General features: G+C 36.9%; 1 long non-coding RNA gene across 2 annotated transcripts in view; it reads right to left on the reverse strand.

The window, feature by feature from the left end:
- Positions 1–13,473, reverse strand: part of LOC115347703 — a 34,523-nt gene extending 21,050 nt beyond the window's left edge. Inside the window, exon 1 of one of the 2 annotated variants that reach the window (XR_003925582.1) lies at positions 13,359–13,473. This is a non-coding gene — a long non-coding RNA (uncharacterized LOC115347703). Of the gene's footprint in view, positions 1–2,810; positions 2,906–13,358 lie in introns of those variants that run through there. The other variant, XR_003925581.1, reaches the window with a different exon arrangement.
- Between the last annotated feature and the right edge of the window lie 4,714 nt (positions 13,474–18,187).

An 18,187-nucleotide genomic window follows, 5' to 3' on the forward strand; every position in this document is an offset into this window, starting at 1 on the left:
ATTTACCATCATCTCTAGGCTATTGCAAAATTTGTTTTGGTTTTTTTCATGAATCAATACTAAACCCATGACCTTTCATTATCAAACTTTTGTTTGTTTGAAAGACTTCTCATATCTTTAGTTCTTTCCAGTTAAATTACTCTAATATCCTGTCTTCTAGTTCAAACTGAATAACTATTGACCTCTGGTTTGTGCAAAATTGTACTAATATCACAGTTAAACAAACAAAACCACGATCTTCTAAGAGGAATCACATAATTAACATTATACTCAAGTTAGTTTTTCTCTTGACTGACATGGTCCTTTAAGCAATGACTTCTTGAGGTCAATGAACATTTATAATACTGTTTCATATTTATCATCTTTTCTGGACTATAATGTTTCCATTCACTCTCCAGGATACATTTTCAAAATTGAACATAAACATTATGCAAATAGGATTTCTTCAAGTTCACTTTTCAGAGTGGATGCACTGACACTGGTCATAGGAAGCTTAAGGAGTTAAGAGTGAAGTATAAAACATAGGAAGCTGTGCAGTATGAACTACTATCAAACAGGACAGAATGGACATGTCTCCATCCTTAAACATTTTATTCTATGTTCCAGGTAAAATCTATTTTAGCTTATAACACGAACATGAAAAAAAAGAAATAACAAAAAAAATCAGTTTGCAAAATATGATGTGCTGTGACTCTCTAGAATTTTTTTTCATTATAAGAAATTATATTTGTATTGTTCAACATCCTCAGGATGCTTATACAGTTCAAGGAATAGTTTTGCCATAAGAACTGACTCATCTTTACAGTCCTCTTCAGGCTTCTTTTAAAACATTCTGTATATTTTAATTCAATCTTTCCTGTGTCTAATCAAAACCCATCTGAAACCAATGAACACCTTTCTATTATAATTGTTGGCTAAAACTACTAATAAAATCTTTGGGGGTTTGTTATGTTCAATAGGAAACAAATCAATAAATCTCTTTGAGGCCACTTCACTGCTTCACTCATGCAATTTCTCACCAGGCTTCAGGAGATTAGTGCAGTACAAAGTGTTGCCTGCTCAGCCGATAGCATACACTCGTTCCCTCAGCTTTTATCAGTTGTCAGAGATCAGCCAAGAGTGGTAGATCTGGGACAACAGACATCCGAGGAAGATCTGGTAAACAGGTCTTCGCTTCAAGAGGACTGAGCTCCTACATCACATGCACAGCCTTGCAACTGTAAAAAATGGTATTTGCTATCAGAGAGACTACGCACCTCTGAAACTTGTTTACATTTGTTACAAAGAAGAATATTTCATACAGTTTTTCTGACAAGTGCACTTACCCAAACATATGCCAGGCAAAAACCAAGTGCAATTATAAACAAATTGTGGTTTCTGTAACATAGAAAGCAGATGTGACATACAGAAGGGACAGATCAAACTTTCAAAAGTGAAGCAGCAGATCTATCACTGAGCTCATCAGAAAATCTTTCCCTAGTTGAAAACTCAGCCCAGATTTTCATCACGTCAGTTCGCTTTCACATTAAGATAATGCTACTGAAGATGGTAGCATCGTATCAGTATAAAGCTCAAACAGTAAAGTGTAGAATATGAGCTCTCATATTTCTCAGAAAGGTGGAAAAATTCTGTCTGCCACACAGCAGGACACAAACTTGTCAATACTACAACTCTCTAAGCAAGAGGCTTTAACCAGTTGGAACTACAATGAGACGCATGACTGGCTGCTAGAAGAGACAGCTCTCCTTAGGTACGTAAGCAAGAATAAAGTAGGCAGTGCAGATGTTATCCAACCCTAACCTCCACTCATGGGGCCATATCACTGCTGGCAGAAGCAACAGCAACTTTGCTAAAGTCATTTCTAAGACTTAAATAATTTTTAAAAAAAGCATTACCCATACAGTGTAAATTTAGAGTTAAACCCAACTATTATATAGAATACATATGCAGGGTGTGTCATGGTTTAACCCCAGCCAGCAGCTAAGCACCACGCAGCCGCTCACTCACTCCCCCCCACCCAGTGGGATGGGGGAGAAAATCGGGAAAAAGAAGCAAAACCCACGGGTTGAGATAAGAACAGTTTAATAGAACAGAAAAGAAGAAACGAATAATGATAATGATAACACTAATAAAATGACAACAGCAATAATGAAAGGATTGGAATGTACAAATGATGCGCAGTGCAATTGCTCACCACCCGCCGACCGGCACCCAGCTAGTCCCCGAGCGGCGATTCCCTGCCCCCACTTCCCAGTTCCTGTACTAGATGGGACGTCCCATGGTATGGAATACCCTGTTGGCCAGTTTGGGTCAGGTGCCCTGGCTGTGTCCTGTGCCAACTTCTTGTGCCCCTCCAGCTTTCTCGCTGGCTGGGCATGAGAAGCTGAAAAATCCTTGACATTAGTCTAAACACTACTAGCAGCAACTGAAAACATCGGTGTTATCAACATTCTTCTCATACTGAACTCAAAACATAGCACCGTACCAGCTACTAGGAAGACAGTTAACTCTATTCCAGCTGAAACTAGGACAGTAGTGAGAATGAAGCTAGTTAAAAAATGAAGCTGATTCAAGAAAACCAAAAGAAGAAACTGAAGAAAAAACAACCATAATTTACAAACTTTTGTAGAAAGGATCTGAAACTAAACAGTTTGATAGGGAGGACAAGAGACCTTCCTTTGTAAAAGGCATGGTAAAAGACTTTACCGTCTACTTGTTCCTGCATGTGTGTTTAGCAGCCGTAGATACCTGAACTTGAAATAGACACAGGCTTTATTTTCTCTTTAATAAACTAAATAACCCACCCTCACACATAGAGGGAGCAGTAGGTGACTGACATCTCCCAGATGAGCTTCCTCAAACGCAGACCAATTCAGCCCACCTTGGTCTCCAACTTCTGTCCCTGGAAGAGTTCCTGCAGCATGTGGGAAGAACAAGAAAATCAGAACTTCACAAGGCCGTGACTTGCTTTAGGGATGTCTTCTTCAGATCTTGCAAATATACCTCAGATCTTCTTTTGACTTTTAAGAAGCTATCTGAACAATCTTTTCTCTAAAGCCATCAGTTATTAAAAGGTCAAGAAAATGTAGCAGTCCTAGAGGGAGAGATCAATTAGGAATGCGTGCTGGTTAGGTGATTAAGTTTTAAAAGCTGTTCATGCTAAAATAATATCTTTGAGATAATGTATGCTATAGCACCCACCAAACTGTTTTAATTCTGTAGTGGCTCTATGAACTTTTCAAAAGGTTCTTGAAGAAAAAAAGAGTTAAACCCTTTGAATTGAAATAAATTAAAAACCTAATGAAGAAATTAAAATGTAAGAAACCCAGTTTCTTTTACCAGGCTCTCATCAATATTTTCCATGTAGACATTGTGCTAATAACAGGATCTTGCTCTTTGGAATGCCCCAGCTTTAATTTCTTCTCACATGCCCTCAGGAGTTCCTACTATCAACTAAGGCCTCAGTTTATCAAGATGGTTAAGCATGTGGCTAATTTAATTGATCTGGGAACTTAATAGATGTTCAAATTTTTGAGGAACTGGGAATTTATGCTGTTAGCCAAAAAAAAAAAAAAAAAAAAAAAAAAAAAATCCCAAACGAAATTAAAAACCCCACCCAAAACCCACACACTGTCTGGGTCTTCATTTCCCTCCTTGGTAAAGCTATATTCATGGGCTGGATTTCAACCTTGTTGAGAAAAGAATTCCCAGTAGTAGCAATAGGCTTTGTGTCTAGACCCTAATCCTTCTCCTTAATTATAAACACTGTGTAGGAAAAATATGAGGAGAGTGTAAAAACAGAACAGCAAAGAATGTGATACTCTTACCAATACAAGCCTATTTTTTTCTCCAGTTGCTGCATCACTCCACAATATTTTCTTTTTTCTCTCTAAAATCTTTTTGTGCTTTCCCAGCTGAGAATATAGATGGAGGAAATCAATGGAAAAGTAGAGTTTCTGCTGATATTTAATGGGGTAAACAATCTATTTTAAACTCTTCTTAACAGGCAGCTCCTCTGAGATGTACTTGGCAGATGCTTCTCAATCCAGATAAAATATATCCCATTATCTTCTTTTCATGTGGTAGTCACTTGGCTCCTCAAAGATTCATATCACTTCTCATTTGGAAATTTCTTATTCTATGGGGAAATGGCTTTTCTCAAAGAAGCAGGTACAGAAGAGGAACGCTAACAAAAGGCTTAGAGAATTGACTCAAAGGGAATTAATACCTTCAAGACCTGAGTGAAGAGAGCGTGTCAGCTTCTCGGAATCAAAACCTGAAGATCTTATGCAAAGATTTATTTAAGTTCCACATTATGTTTTATGTTTCTACTTCTTTCTTTGATAGGACAAAAATGTTGCTATCGTGTCAAGGAGACTAGGACACCTGAGTCAACCTAGTGAATAAGAAATGTTTTCAGTGAAAGGGCTGAACTGAAAAATTTTTAAAGAGGAAGAAAACGTGTTGCAAGCTGAGCAGCTGGGATCAGCCAGAAATATTAGTTGAAAGTGTAGGTGAAGCTGGTTTCTAGTGGCACATCTACTAGCACAACAGCAAGCAGATTGCCAAAGGAGTTGTTCTGTCTGCTAGTGTTCTTTCTTGCTGGGTATTTTCTACTCATCTTCACTCTACTTTAAGAAGTCCTAACATATCAGTGATAAAAAATTATGACTGAAGTACTAGTAGCTAAAATGGCAGATTATTGACAGTTCTCAAGACTGAGATTTATCTAATTCACATGATCTGCTTCTAAGTTTCTAAATCAACTCTGACTCCAGAAAATACGTGAGCAATTCACTAGTTGCATGGCTTTCAGAGGAACCTTATGTCCAAGGTTAAGCACATGTTTATGTGACTTTTTGAGAACTGGGATGTTTTCCAGAACCATTTGCTACAGTACTTAAAATTAGGCATCTGCATCAAGTTACCTACTGGTTGTAATGCTTGTGCAAATGCCATCCTAGTTGATGCAAAATGGATTATAGATGCCTATCTTGGATATCTAATACTAAAAGCTTGCCCTTGGGGAACTCAGACAAGCATAAAGTCATATTAATAGCTTTCTATCATCTTTTAGAGATGAAAACTTCAAGAGCATTCCCAGGCAAAAAGGACCTGAAGCATTCAAGAAATGCTTTAAAACCAAGATTAGGAATGACAGATTATTCTCGCGATCATCTGTCAGCTCTCTAGGGGATAGTCTGTCTTCTGTTTTTCATATCCATAGAAGTTAAAGAATTGTAAATGGAAGATTGAGAATGAGCTTTCCATCCTTGGGCTGTGTAAATCAGAAGTAACTTCAGTTTACTAAGCTCTTCTAAAAACAATAACAGGGATTTTTCAATTTAACTGTAGAATTAAAATTAGGGTGTTTCTCACTATAACTCATATCTAATAGAACCATATGCATCCAAAGCCTCAGCTGGTCTTGGGACGCTACATGTATCAGAAGTTTAACTCAAACTAGAACTCTTCGTACATTATTGATTCCCAAAATAGTAAACTACATCTACCACAATTAAATCAGTCTTTTAACCTCTGTGTCAAAACAGGTGCATGTCTCTTGTAGAAGTTCATCAAGCTGTGCAAATTCTGAAGATTTTCGTATTTTAATATTAAACCATTCGTTTCAGAAAATGGAACACCTGTTATTTTGTGTGCTCAAAACTTCAGAAACAATTACCTTTCAGGAGTGGACACTGCTTTTGATTGAGGCTGTCAGAATTTTCTGTATAGCTCTCTTGCTGTAATAGATGACATATTCATACCCTTATTTCCATAAAAATAGATTTTACAGAGTAACTGTTCTGGGATTTATTAGATTTTCCTGCAAAGCATTATAATTATCTCATACATCAACCATATCTAGTGCTTATTATAAATGCCAGTTGCAATCATTTCCTGATTTTGTTGATGTTCTAAGAACACTGGAGTTATACTTCAGTTTACTCAGAAAAAAACTAGCTCCTATGATTACACACTGTGTGTTTACTTCATTGTATTTAAATTAATGATAAACTTCCAACTTTTCATCATTTCAAGTTTCACTGTCACAAAAAGTATTACATATATTAAATGTATTAACACAAAAGTAAGCTCGGCGGGGGTTACCACTCACTGTTGTTATTTCAGAACTGTTTGTGTAGTACAATGTTGAGTTTGGAAAAAATATAAACCAGAAGTATCTGAATTTTCTCACTAATATTTAGACTTAGAAGAAAATGTGTACACTAATTATTCTAAGGAAGAGTTTGGACTAAATGTCCTCCTTGAGTCCCTTCCAAGCTGATTATCCTATGACCCTGTTTAATGTTCAGTCTTTGCAGGATTATACAAAAATTCAGCTCTAGGAGCCTACTGCAGTAAATATCCCTGTGGTTAAAAAAAAAAAAAAAAGTAGATGCAGTTGTAAGCCCAGTAGTTTGACAAACAGCTGAATATTTAAAACTCATAAACAGGAAGAAACAGCTAGTCTCTGTATAAAAATTTAAGTATTGCTTCCTAGAGCAGTTCTATAAAATATCCTGACATTTCAAAATATTTTTCTCTTTGGAAGACAGCTAGAAGTCCAACAGGTTTGGAATACTGGGTTTTGAAATGGAGCAACCACAAATTCTTTATGTTCTCAGATGTCACATTAAATCTCCTGTGGAGACTGTCTTTTACTTTGTACCACATTAATGATTTATATAAAGACTTTCTATATGCACACTCTAAACTGTTTACATATTCATTGCTTTACCCACGCTTTTGTTATGTGGCTATAGAGGGTGGTTATATTAGTGGTTTGAGATGAATATATGCCCTTAATCTGTGACATTATGTGAATATGTTTTTGCTCCACATACGCAGTTTCTTTCTAAGTATGGAACACAAAAAATAATTAAATTCTGAGGGAGGCGCTGGGCTGCAGTTTGGGAGGACTCACACATGTCAGTAGCAGTCAGCTTTCCGTCTGGAATATTGTCTTCCCTTTTAGTCGCTGCACTTTCTACTCATGACACATGTAACGCCGGTACATTTTGATATCAAGTGAGACACTTGGCTCCTTCCAAAGTATTTGTGTCAGTGGATGTTTCCCTTTCAGAAACTGGATTGTTTTTCTTAGTTTTGGAGCATTCTTTACATACATCACAAATATTCACAAAGCCTCTAACAACTGGAGTCCTTCTTTTGGCTTATATAGCACATTTTTGCTTTTTGGGTGAGGGTTTTGAATCCAGAATGATTTCATTACATTTTGGAGGGTTTTTCTTCCCGGTAATATGGAAATTATACTTTGAATGCTTTGATATGTGATGCTGCCTTGTACACTTAGCTCCATTCCACATGCTTGTGAGGGTCTCCTTGCTAGTTGTCTGGCTAGCCTGACAGAACGAAGGGTTTTCCTGCAGAGCCTTACCTCGTATGCTTTGATCTTAGTTTTGTTCCTGCCTTGGTAGATTCTTTCTATGAAATGAAAGCTTTTTAACAGTGCTCTCTTGGACCACGATCACCTCCTAGTCAAATAGTTTCTCGTAACTGGAGCTACTGGTCAGACTTTGCAGGTGTGAACACCACTTTGAGACTGAAATTTTAGGCTTGTCATTTATCTGTTCCACTAAAGATAATAGTATTTACAGAAAAGCTACTAGCTCTCAAAATGATCTGAGTGAACATTAGGCCCATATATTTAGAGTGGGTTTTTTATTACGCATTTTCATTTTTGTCAAGACAGAGACAATTGCAAATATTCTCTGTGCCTGAAGGTCCTAGAAGAAAAAAAGACCAATACATTCAAGTATCTGGACCAAAACATAAAGATGTAAAACAGCATCTTGCGTAGCTCACCCTTAAGAACACAGGTCTGAGTATTTGGCCTCTTCCTGAGATCTTTGCTCAGAAAGTCCATGCAACCTTAATTGCAGAGAGCTATTGAGCAGGTAGCTAGGGACGTAAGGAAAAAACTCTTCACTGTGACAGTGATTGAGCATTGGAATAGGTTGCCCAAAGCAAGCCTTGAGCTCCCTGATCTAGCACTGAGGTTTGCCCTACTTGAAGCAGCAGGCTGAACTACAAGACCTCCAGAGGTCCCTTCCAGCTTTATTTTTTTTTCCTTTTTTTTTTTCCTAGATTATATGTTGTTCTGTTTGAAATACGTCTGACTTCTAGGTTAATAGATAATTCAAAGAAATCTCAAATTTAGTCAAATAAATCATTGTTGCTATTGATCTCACTGGATCTGGGTGACACCAGGTCTTTGGGTGACTGGGGGTGTTCATCAGTTACACTTTCTTACGTTTCCTCCCCAAGACGCTCACAACTTGGATATTCTTGTTAGTCTTACATCAAGAGATAAATATGTTTTTCTAGAAATGTTCAGGAGGAAACAGTGACAGCAATCTCAGATAGAAAGAAACACTGTCAAATGCTGAGATTCACAAAATTAGCACTTCCATAAGCATTGAGCAGAAGCAAAGAAAGGTGGAGAGGAGAATAGGCCATAACCTGGTTTGTGCTTCACCAAGGCAATTTATAAATACTACTTTTCTATGAGAAAAGAATGGAGAGCTTTAGAAAGTCTCAGAGGTAATTAGCCAGACACTTTTTGGCACTTGATTGATTGCTTTTTGAAAAACATTAAAGCCCCCAGAGCTGCAACAAAGTTAAAAGCTTAGGTCTAGACATGAGGTCATCATTCTTCATTATCACCTTATGTGAAGAAATAAAAAAGTGATGCACTTGTGATTGAAACCAAAGCACTTATTGATATAGTTCTCCACTGTAAACCTCCCTTTTTCCTCTATCTGCTATGTAACAAATTATGCTATTTACCAGACGGCTATTACAGGTGTTTTATAACAGGTTCCTTACTCCAGTCTGAAGCCAAGCAAATTGAGCAAATACAGAATGTGAGCTTAATACACACTTGGTTGCAGAAACAGAGCTGATCTATTGTTATAAATTGTATGCTTCCTCGGTGTCCAAATAGTCATGGATTACGAGAGAGCTAGATGCGAGCCTGACATATAATTGTTTATGTTAGCCAGTGCTGTGATCTCACTGTATCTCACAAAAAGAACAATTTCTGCAATGAAACCTTCCAAGGCTACCAAATCCTTGGAGAAAAAGTATTAGCAATGATTCATTAGATAACCTCCAAGTTAGTGCTGCACCTATAGCCCTGACAGATGCTAGTTGCTTCTGCCATATGAAAAGCTCCTATTGGGTTTCAGATAGATGAAAAATATCACCTCTCAGTCATTTTTAATTAATATATTTTACAAGTCTCTCAGGACTGAAAAAATGAGTGCAAATACTCCTCTACTAATGACCAGTTGGTGAATAACACAAATCTACAACCTATTTGAATTCGAGACACAAATTCACCTTGACTTTAATTTTCATAGCTATCTGTGTGAGCTGCTGGATCCCCCCTTCATTTGAGGCTTTTTTCCCCCTTTTTCTTCTAGTCTTTTCCAGCACACTTCAGTAGGTAACTGTTCAAAGCTTTACTAATTTAAATAATCAGGTGCAGTATTCATCGTTATATTAACTTGTTCCTATATGAAGACCATGAGATAGTGATTTATTGTATGTAATGTAACAGGTTCAGAAAAGTCTTTGTATGCAGGAAGTTTCAAAAGACAAAAATAAGCAAACAAAAAAACAAAACAAAAACCCCACCCCAAACTGTAACTGTTCATTATTCTAGTAAAAATTAACCAGTGCTTTGCTAACTGTTCTGTAAAGAAATATGTGTTTCTGTAGTGTTTACAGAACAAATGAGTGACAACAGATGAGTTTTCTTTGTTACCAGTGGCAGAAGTCTTTGTATTTGCTAACTCATTGCTGGTAATAAACTCGCTCCTTTTTATAAAAAAGAAAAAAAAAAACCCAAAAAAATGTGCCCTCTGTGCTGAGGATATTGCTAAAAGTATCAAAAACTTAAATCCTTCCAGTGGAAAACTTTCTCAAAACAGAGTACTATAATTATAGCATATCTTGCAGATAGCATTCCTTTCTTGACTAAACCTGTTTGTTCATCTTGGGTGGAGATGTCTGCCCTTTGCTTTGAAAATTGTAGAAAACACATGTGTTAGATCATGACATTTTAGGTAATTACAGATTATTTGAAACCTGCCATTTCCACAAAGGTTTCAAAGAGAACATTTCTTTCCCAGTTGCATCTCAAGAAAGAGTACAGAAGATGAAACACTCTTTATGAGGAGTTTTAATCCATCTCTAGGTTATTCATTTCAAGTTTCACAGTAACTTATCAATGCTACTCTCCTGTTGGTTTTTGTTCGCTGTGGGGTCACAGAGATAGCAAGGGAAGTGATTTTTTTCTCATAAAGATGATATAATTTTCTGTTCACAAAATGTTTCCCAATGAGCTGTAAAGTTCTCAGACTTATTATTCCAAAATTTTTTAATCATTTTAGCTGGGATAGTCTTTACCCTTGGTGAGTAGTTCACAAATAAAGGTGGAAAGACTTTCTACCTTCAGATGCAAAAGTCACCAGACTTACGTCTAGTCAAATCACGCATTCAGCTTTGGTTTCCTTCTTTACTTGAGTATATAATGCTGACTGGCAGAAAGCATATTTTGAAGTTTATATTTAGGAATATTGCAATGCAACCTACATTTCTGAGTATCTTGTATAACCCAAAAAGATCAGCTCTGTGAATTAATAAGAGGTTCGTGAAGATATGAGGTTATTGCTATGCTAATCATAACAGCTGTTTGTTGTGCTGCATATAAGGGAGGTACTTGAGGAGTCAGTCTCTCCTCTGTAATGCGCAGAGATCCCAATGGCAGTATTTAGGGACTGAGATTCGATAAACATTCATCAGAAATATGCTGGGAAAGCTGACCCTGCCTTGGACCAAGAGTACAAACTCACTGACTTCTCATACTTTCTTCAAGCCTTGTATTTTATAATCAGAATTAGTAACAGGATTAAAATCTAGCTTTTGGTTAGATTTAGCTAAAGGTTATTCTTTTCCAGCTTTTTTTGATTTATGTACAAAGTTTAATTTAAAAAAACAAAAAACAAAAAACCCAACTGTTTATAATGGTATCTGGCTTTGAAAATGATACGTGAAAACCTACAAGAAAAAACCCTTGAACTACATCCACTATGTAAAGTATAAATGAAAGATATAGCCTGAACATGATGGCTGTTCTTCCAAAAAAGAGAAGCATTCCTGCAAGGACTTATGAAACTGTTTCTGCCCACTCCTATAAATATGGCTTTGGAAAACTGCAATATCTCAAAATGTCAGACTTCATCACTTGGCGTGATATGACATTGTACAATTTGCTTCATGATATTGACATTAAAACAATAGCACTATGAAATATTTGAAGAAGAGTGCTACTTTCCTATTGTTTTCTCTCAGATTATCTCAATGCCAAACCTGCAGTTTTCCTGTGGCTTTCTTATATAGTCACAAAAGTTATGTATATGCCAATGAGAGTCAGAGATAAGCTAATGATAAAACGTCCTGATATATCTTCCACTAACACAAAATTCATCTTTCACACTTTTAAAGCATTCCACCTTCTAATTCAAATCCTGCTGTTGAACAAAATCTCACAACATAGCACTAGGTCTCTACAATATGGTACAGAGATACTATTTCAGTTATTTTTTCCCTGCTCTGAGAAATATATAGTGGTGGATTTGTACATGATTAGACTATAAAAAAAAAAAATCTACTGCAGCATTTTAACCTTATAGAGAATTCATTAGTTCTCAGGGGTGTCATCAGCAGTTGTTTCTTCACTGGATCCACCCCCCCCCCCCCCCAAAAAAAAAACAACCCACAAAACAACAAAAAACCACAATAACAAAAAAACAACACAAACCCCCAAACCCACACGCATCTAGACATGATAAATCTTACTATAGGTTGTTATTAAACACGTACCTGTTACAAGTTTTCCTTTTACAAGATTCTTGGAATACTCACGACTGGAAAAGCAAGACTGCAGATGGGTATTGTCTACGCATTTGTCTAAATAAGCATGGTATAATTCATCTGAAAGGCAGCTATACAGCATGTTTGATGGAGAAAGGAAGTAGTCTGCTTTTATTACAAGGAAAAAACACTAAGGACTAAAGGAGAGAAAAATCTATAATTGCACTTTCTGTGAAAAATTCGAATGACCGTTCCACTTTTAAATGTACTCACTACACCTATCAAAAGAAAATTAAGAATAAAAGTTACCCGAATATCTTGGGACTAGTAGTATTTAATTTCACAGTGAAGCCAGACTGATACTAATTCACATAAATCACAGCACAGCTTAGCAGAGAAGCTATTTCCAGGGATTGCCAAGATATGTCTCTTTCAAACTTTTGAAAACAGTATTTCACTCCTCACATAAAAGTGACTGGAGAACCTGACCGAAAGTCCAGCGGTTCTTTTGGTTGACTAAACGCCATTAATACATTGTGCCATTTACTTTGGTGAAGGCGAGACGTTATGTGCTTTAGACAGGGGGCTGATGGGTCTACAGTTCTTCATATTTCACTTTATCACCTATTTTGTGCAAGTGGTACTCAAAGTGCATAAGATTTGTTTCTCGATAATATATACACTATGAACAATTTCACCTCTACCCTGGATTTTCTTTTCAACAGCCATCATAATATATTGTGCTTCCAGTTTCCATAATATCACCCTTTTATTTTTTTGGCTACCTTTCTTGCAAATGGCTAGCAATATATTTAGCTCATCTCATAGTATAAATAACACTTCTACCTTGCTTGACAAGCCTGCTTGTCAAATCGTAGATGAAAAACAACTCCATGGGATTTAGGCTGATTATATATAGTAAAAATCCAAGTTACAGAGATGTGAGAATAATACTTAATGTTTTATCTTGTGCTCTGTTAAAGCCTCCTCCCAGCAAAACTTTAAAAAGTCCATCTAACGCCTGGCCCAAAGGATGTTCTGCCCAGGTAGCTTTTGTCTCTAAATTTTAACACAAATGGGACAAGATATGTCCAATGCCTCACGCATATTTTAGCGCCTGCCTGGGGCCTGGATATGATTTATTACAGGGAAGGGCTTGTAAAAAGAGTAAGATTCTCTTTCGTGCTGAAGGTCTATTCAGAGGAATATGTATATTTTAAATAGATTTGTATTTACTAATAGGCAACTCAGATCTGAGAAAAATAGGGAAGGAATGTCAGCTAGTCAAATTGTTTCAAAAGGAAAGGGAAAAGGCTGGAGAATGGTAACCTGACGGTCATTTTATAGGTTTGCAATCCATCTTTCCCTTTTAAAAGAAACCTTCAACTTCCGTATCTGTAATTCAATCACAGTGTTACTCTTACAGATTTCTCCGGGAGATGCACACTTACGGTGAGAGAGAAGGGAGCCTCAGAAATCAGAAGCAGCTTTTTCCAGTCACTGCTCAGGCTGCATCTCCCTGCAGCTGGAGCAGTTTAGCATCCTCGCTGGCTCCCAGCCTTGGGCAGGACTGCAAAGGAACATTAAAAAGATGAAGGGTTATACTTACCGCTCCTCTGCTGACAGAAGACATGACCTACCAGTGCACTAAAGCTGTTTCTGGCCTACGGTTTGGCTTAAATTCAAATTCTGCTTATCGCCAAGATTAGCTGATTGTTCTCACTTGGTGTAATTATGCAAACTTTCTCCTGCCCCCCCCCCCCCCTTTTCCTTCATTATGCAATTTTCTTTTTGAAGAGCTTTCCTACAGGTGCCACCTGCTGTGATAGAACCTGAGAAGATAATACATCTTTGCAGTTCTGCCTAGTCTGTCGCAGTAATATATGTAAGCAGTTGTTAAACTGTCTTCGGAAAGGTTTCCCAGTGTCCGCAGAAATTTGGATATGCAGATGCACGAGACAGTTCTTCCAAGGTCACAGCGAGGAGCAATAAAAGGCCTTCATCATCTCCCAGAGATGTTGGTGTACAAGAGTTTAACTTGATGAGATGGCACCTCGTTATATTATAATGGGATGACTCCTTCAGCACTAATGCGGTGTTAGAAGGTGGTATGACAAATCAGAAAGCGAACTACAAGGGGTCTTCAGAGAGACATGTCATTGTACACTGTGATAGTGGCAGGCGGTTCTTTTAAACTTGTAATGGAATTTGTCGTAAAACATTTTCAGGACGCAGACATTTACCCAGTATTGTTAAGGTGGATTCCAATAGCTCCAGGAGGCTCTTACAGTCTCATTGAGATTACACTCGATGCTCCTGAAACGTACCTACAGTGTAAGGCAATGGGGCTGCTAAGCTATTTCAGTTTGGTTTTTTTTTTTTTACTTTTTTTTTCTTTTGCTTAATCATGTCATAAATGTTATGGGTTCAAATTGTGAAGAAGTTTGGTTACTCACATTCAAGTTGATGAGCTCTGAATGAAGCATAGAAGATAAAGAACTAACACAGGAGGAAAACAAGATTAACTCTTCTGGCAAACTGGAAAAACTGAGATTTGCTGGGAGGTGGGGGGGAAGAAACCTGTAAAAATTGCATTTAATTTTTAATTCAAAAAAGAATTAAAAAAAAAATAATGCCCAAGTCAAAAAAATGTATTGACATTTGGGGAGAAATAAGAACATTTTTTGCAGAAGGAATATACTTTTTTGTGAAAAGAAAAATATATGATTTCCAGTAAAAAATGTATTGCCTTGACACAGGTGGTAATACTCTCTATGGAGCTCATAACAACCTACAAAGTAAAAAAGTTTACAAAACCTTTAACTACAGGACTCATTCAATTGAATGTTCTTATATTCTTCTCTTATTTCTTTGCTCCCAATAGATGGTTGGGAAAACATTCAAGATGGTTTCAGTGTGCAACCACTACTTTTTAAAGATGCAACATTTAATGAAATACCCTGGTTGCTTTGTGTGTGCTGGCTATTGAAGAAAAATGAAAGAAATCCCAGCTTTGATCAAGCAAAGTTTCTGTCACAGAGGACTCCTAGTTCAGATATATGCAGTATTCTCTACCAGTTCCCTGCCTATTCACAAATACATGCCCATTTTCAAAATTTAACAATAAGGCACTGAATTCTTTCTCACTTTCCTTCACGTCACATTACGCCAGGTCTTTCAGTCAGAATATTTTTTCCACAAAAAAAGCACAAAAGAACCAAGTAAGTAAATCACATGGATAAAACATCCAGAGATTAGAAACTAACTTTTCTTCATATGTTAAACAACCTATTCCTCACATGCAAAATCTGAGCTGAAAGCATGGTGAAATCTGACTTGAAGTAGTTGTCAGTTAGAAATATCTGAAACAATTAACGCAAAGCTTAATTTTATTTAACAGTATTAGTATCTAAAGGAGCTATTATTCCTAATTGTTTTATGATTTAACTATTGTACACTGCTTGTGCTTGATTCTGCTAGCACAAAATTTGAGGTGAGATTATAATTGATTGAATTTTAAATGTCGACTAACTTTGTGAAGCAAACATCTCCTGAATAAGAGCAAATATTAATCAGAAATTTCTTCCAAAAGGGACAGCTTAGGGCTTATTAACTATTTTTATTTAAAATTGGGTGTCTAAGAGGAAATGTTTGAGAAATAAACTATTAGGTAGACATTAAGTGAAGGATGAAGATGAAGCCAGTGGGGTGTAACGCTCCACCAAGACCAGCCCCCTGATCCTGACTCAACGTCTTTAAAGAGTCAGCATGCAAAGGGAAACAGCAAGAAGCTGATTTAATACCTATCAAAAGCAGTGGAAATTCCAGAGAAAAAGATAACAAAGTACCAGTGGAAAGACTACTACAATATAACGTAGAAATATTTAAGTCTGCTTCAAGCTACCCAGACGGTGATGGTGACAATCTGGAGTTCAGGTCAGGCAAAACTATTCTACTTTTGCAGGAGATTTTGCAGTCTGATCCGAACACCCCTGCTTGAATATTGCTGTCCTTATCTTGTCCTCATAGCAGTGATGGCAGCAACAGCTGAGCTCTGTTGTACACTTCGGGGGGGTAAGGCCCCCCATTTCACGTTTGGATAGTGTCTAGGGTTTCCAGAGGAGGAGCAATTGCTAGCAAATAACTCAAAGGACTGATGGACTGATCTTCAAGGGCAAGTGGATGAACAGTGAAATTAGGCATTACTCGGAAGAACAGCAAAGATTTTAAAGGTTTTCTTCCCTCTCCCATGTGCACATAGTCACAGATGCACAAAATCTGTTTTAATAATTTATTATATTACTGTTCTTTGGAATGAAGAATGATGAATTAACCACTCTGGTAAAAAGTGTTGTCTCACTTATGTCCCAAACTATATCACCAAGAATTAATGTTTATTAAACAAACCCTCCCCAAACCAGCAAAAACCAACAGTATGAGAAAATAATACGATAATATTACAATGTAACTCTAGTGAAAATCTGTAAAAATTTAGACATCCCCTATCAAAGCCTTTAAGCCTATAAGAAATACTTCAAAGGAAATTGTAGAGCTACACGCATAATATGAATGTATTTACTTATTTCATGGTAATAAAAGTATGATTCAAATGGAAAACAAATGTGAGAGAGGATTTTAGAAAGTATCTACAAGGTAATTTTAAAAATATTTTGCCTCAAGGACTAAGAACTAAGAAGGCTGAAAAAATGCAGGGTATTGCAGACTTCATCACCCTCTTCCTTTTCAAAGGACTGGAAAAAATGAGTGCTATTCAAGAATATTGAATTTATAACACGTAACAGTATAATCTATCATGTAACAGAATGTTATTGCATTTTCCAGTATAATTATAAACTTGAAACCAGAACTATATTGAGATATCCGACCAACTGGAGTCACTAACTGATCCTATCAGTGTAATGTCTTTAAAAATTAAAATTCCTAATTAAAAAAATGATTGTAGCTTGCCTTGAAGGTGACTTCCAATATGACTGGAAGATTTAGAACCCTTCACTTTTTACTGATACAAAGATTTTTTTTCTTAGATTTTTTTTTTCCCCCAACTCTTGCACTTGGAGTTTTTGGAATAATGTCGCTGAGAGAAAAGGCATAGACTAAAACCAAAGGGAACAGAGGCCAGTCTCAAAGAACATGGAAAGGTAAAATGGAAAATGTAAGAACAGTTTTGACATTAGTTTGACTTGAAATTACGATATTTTAGAGGACTTGAGATTCCTTTTTCTAATTCTAAGGAATTATGGAAAGTCCAGAATTTATCTTCCATTTCCCTAACTTGAAATCTTCTATGTGTCTTAGCAAAGCAGGACAGAATTCCCACTGAAAATGAAATATTTCTTTTAGATTCCTGATTAACACAAACTTGCTTTCATACCTTCACTGGATATGACAAGGGTGCCGTAGAATTCTGTGAATTGTGGAGGAGGAGAGAAAATTCGGGGCAGTGCAGAAAATATCATCTATTTGCACTGATATTCAGCTCCTTCTTGGATTTCTGATGATTCTTTTGGTCACATACTTCTTCATCAGCAAGGAGGAGAGATGTTCCATAGCCTCTCAAATTTAAGAGTCAATTACTGCCACAACACAGCAATGCAAAAAGCCTTTATCATGGACCTGTCCAGGTGCTAAATGAATCTTCCCTCCGAAAACTCTCCCTGGCATCACAGCATCCTTTTAAGTCTCTTCTGGCCATCATAGATCACTGGTAAACCACAGTGATTTCCAAGGACCCTGTTAACAGAGAAAGTGTACAGGTACCTCTTGCTTGGACACCTCCGGTTTATCAGCACCATTAATTCATTGTGGTTCTCCCCCAATGAACACAATAGTCTAGTTATAATCACAGTAAGGCTATGGGAATGTGCGTTATCGCTTTTCTCTCCTCATGAGGAATGCACTCCAAAATAGCTGTGGCATTTTCCCCTAATAGCCTCACATTTCACTTATATTTAATTTGTTACCTGCTGTCTCTCTCAGAATCTTTTCTGCATTGCTGCTCTCTGTCCTGCTCTCCTGTATTTTATTTCTGCTTGTTATTCTTTTTTTCTGCCCCTTGAGAGAAATGCCTTGCACTTATCCACTTTCAACCACAAATTCCTGGACTTAATCCAATGCTCTGAACTCTCCAGATCTTTCTATACACCCTCCCGGTTTTTGCCCTTTGCCAGCAATATGCCTCATGTTAGCTTTTCCAGTACAAAATTTGTTTGGTTTTTCTTTAGTTCAGGTTCTCAACCATTAATTTAACTGATCAGAAGGA

The sequence above is a fragment of the Aquila chrysaetos genome, chromosome 10 (genome assembly GCF_900496995.4).
Source record: "Aquila chrysaetos chrysaetos chromosome 10, bAquChr1.4, whole genome shotgun sequence".
Taxonomy (NCBI): Eukaryota; Metazoa; Chordata; class Aves; order Accipitriformes; family Accipitridae; genus Aquila; species Aquila chrysaetos.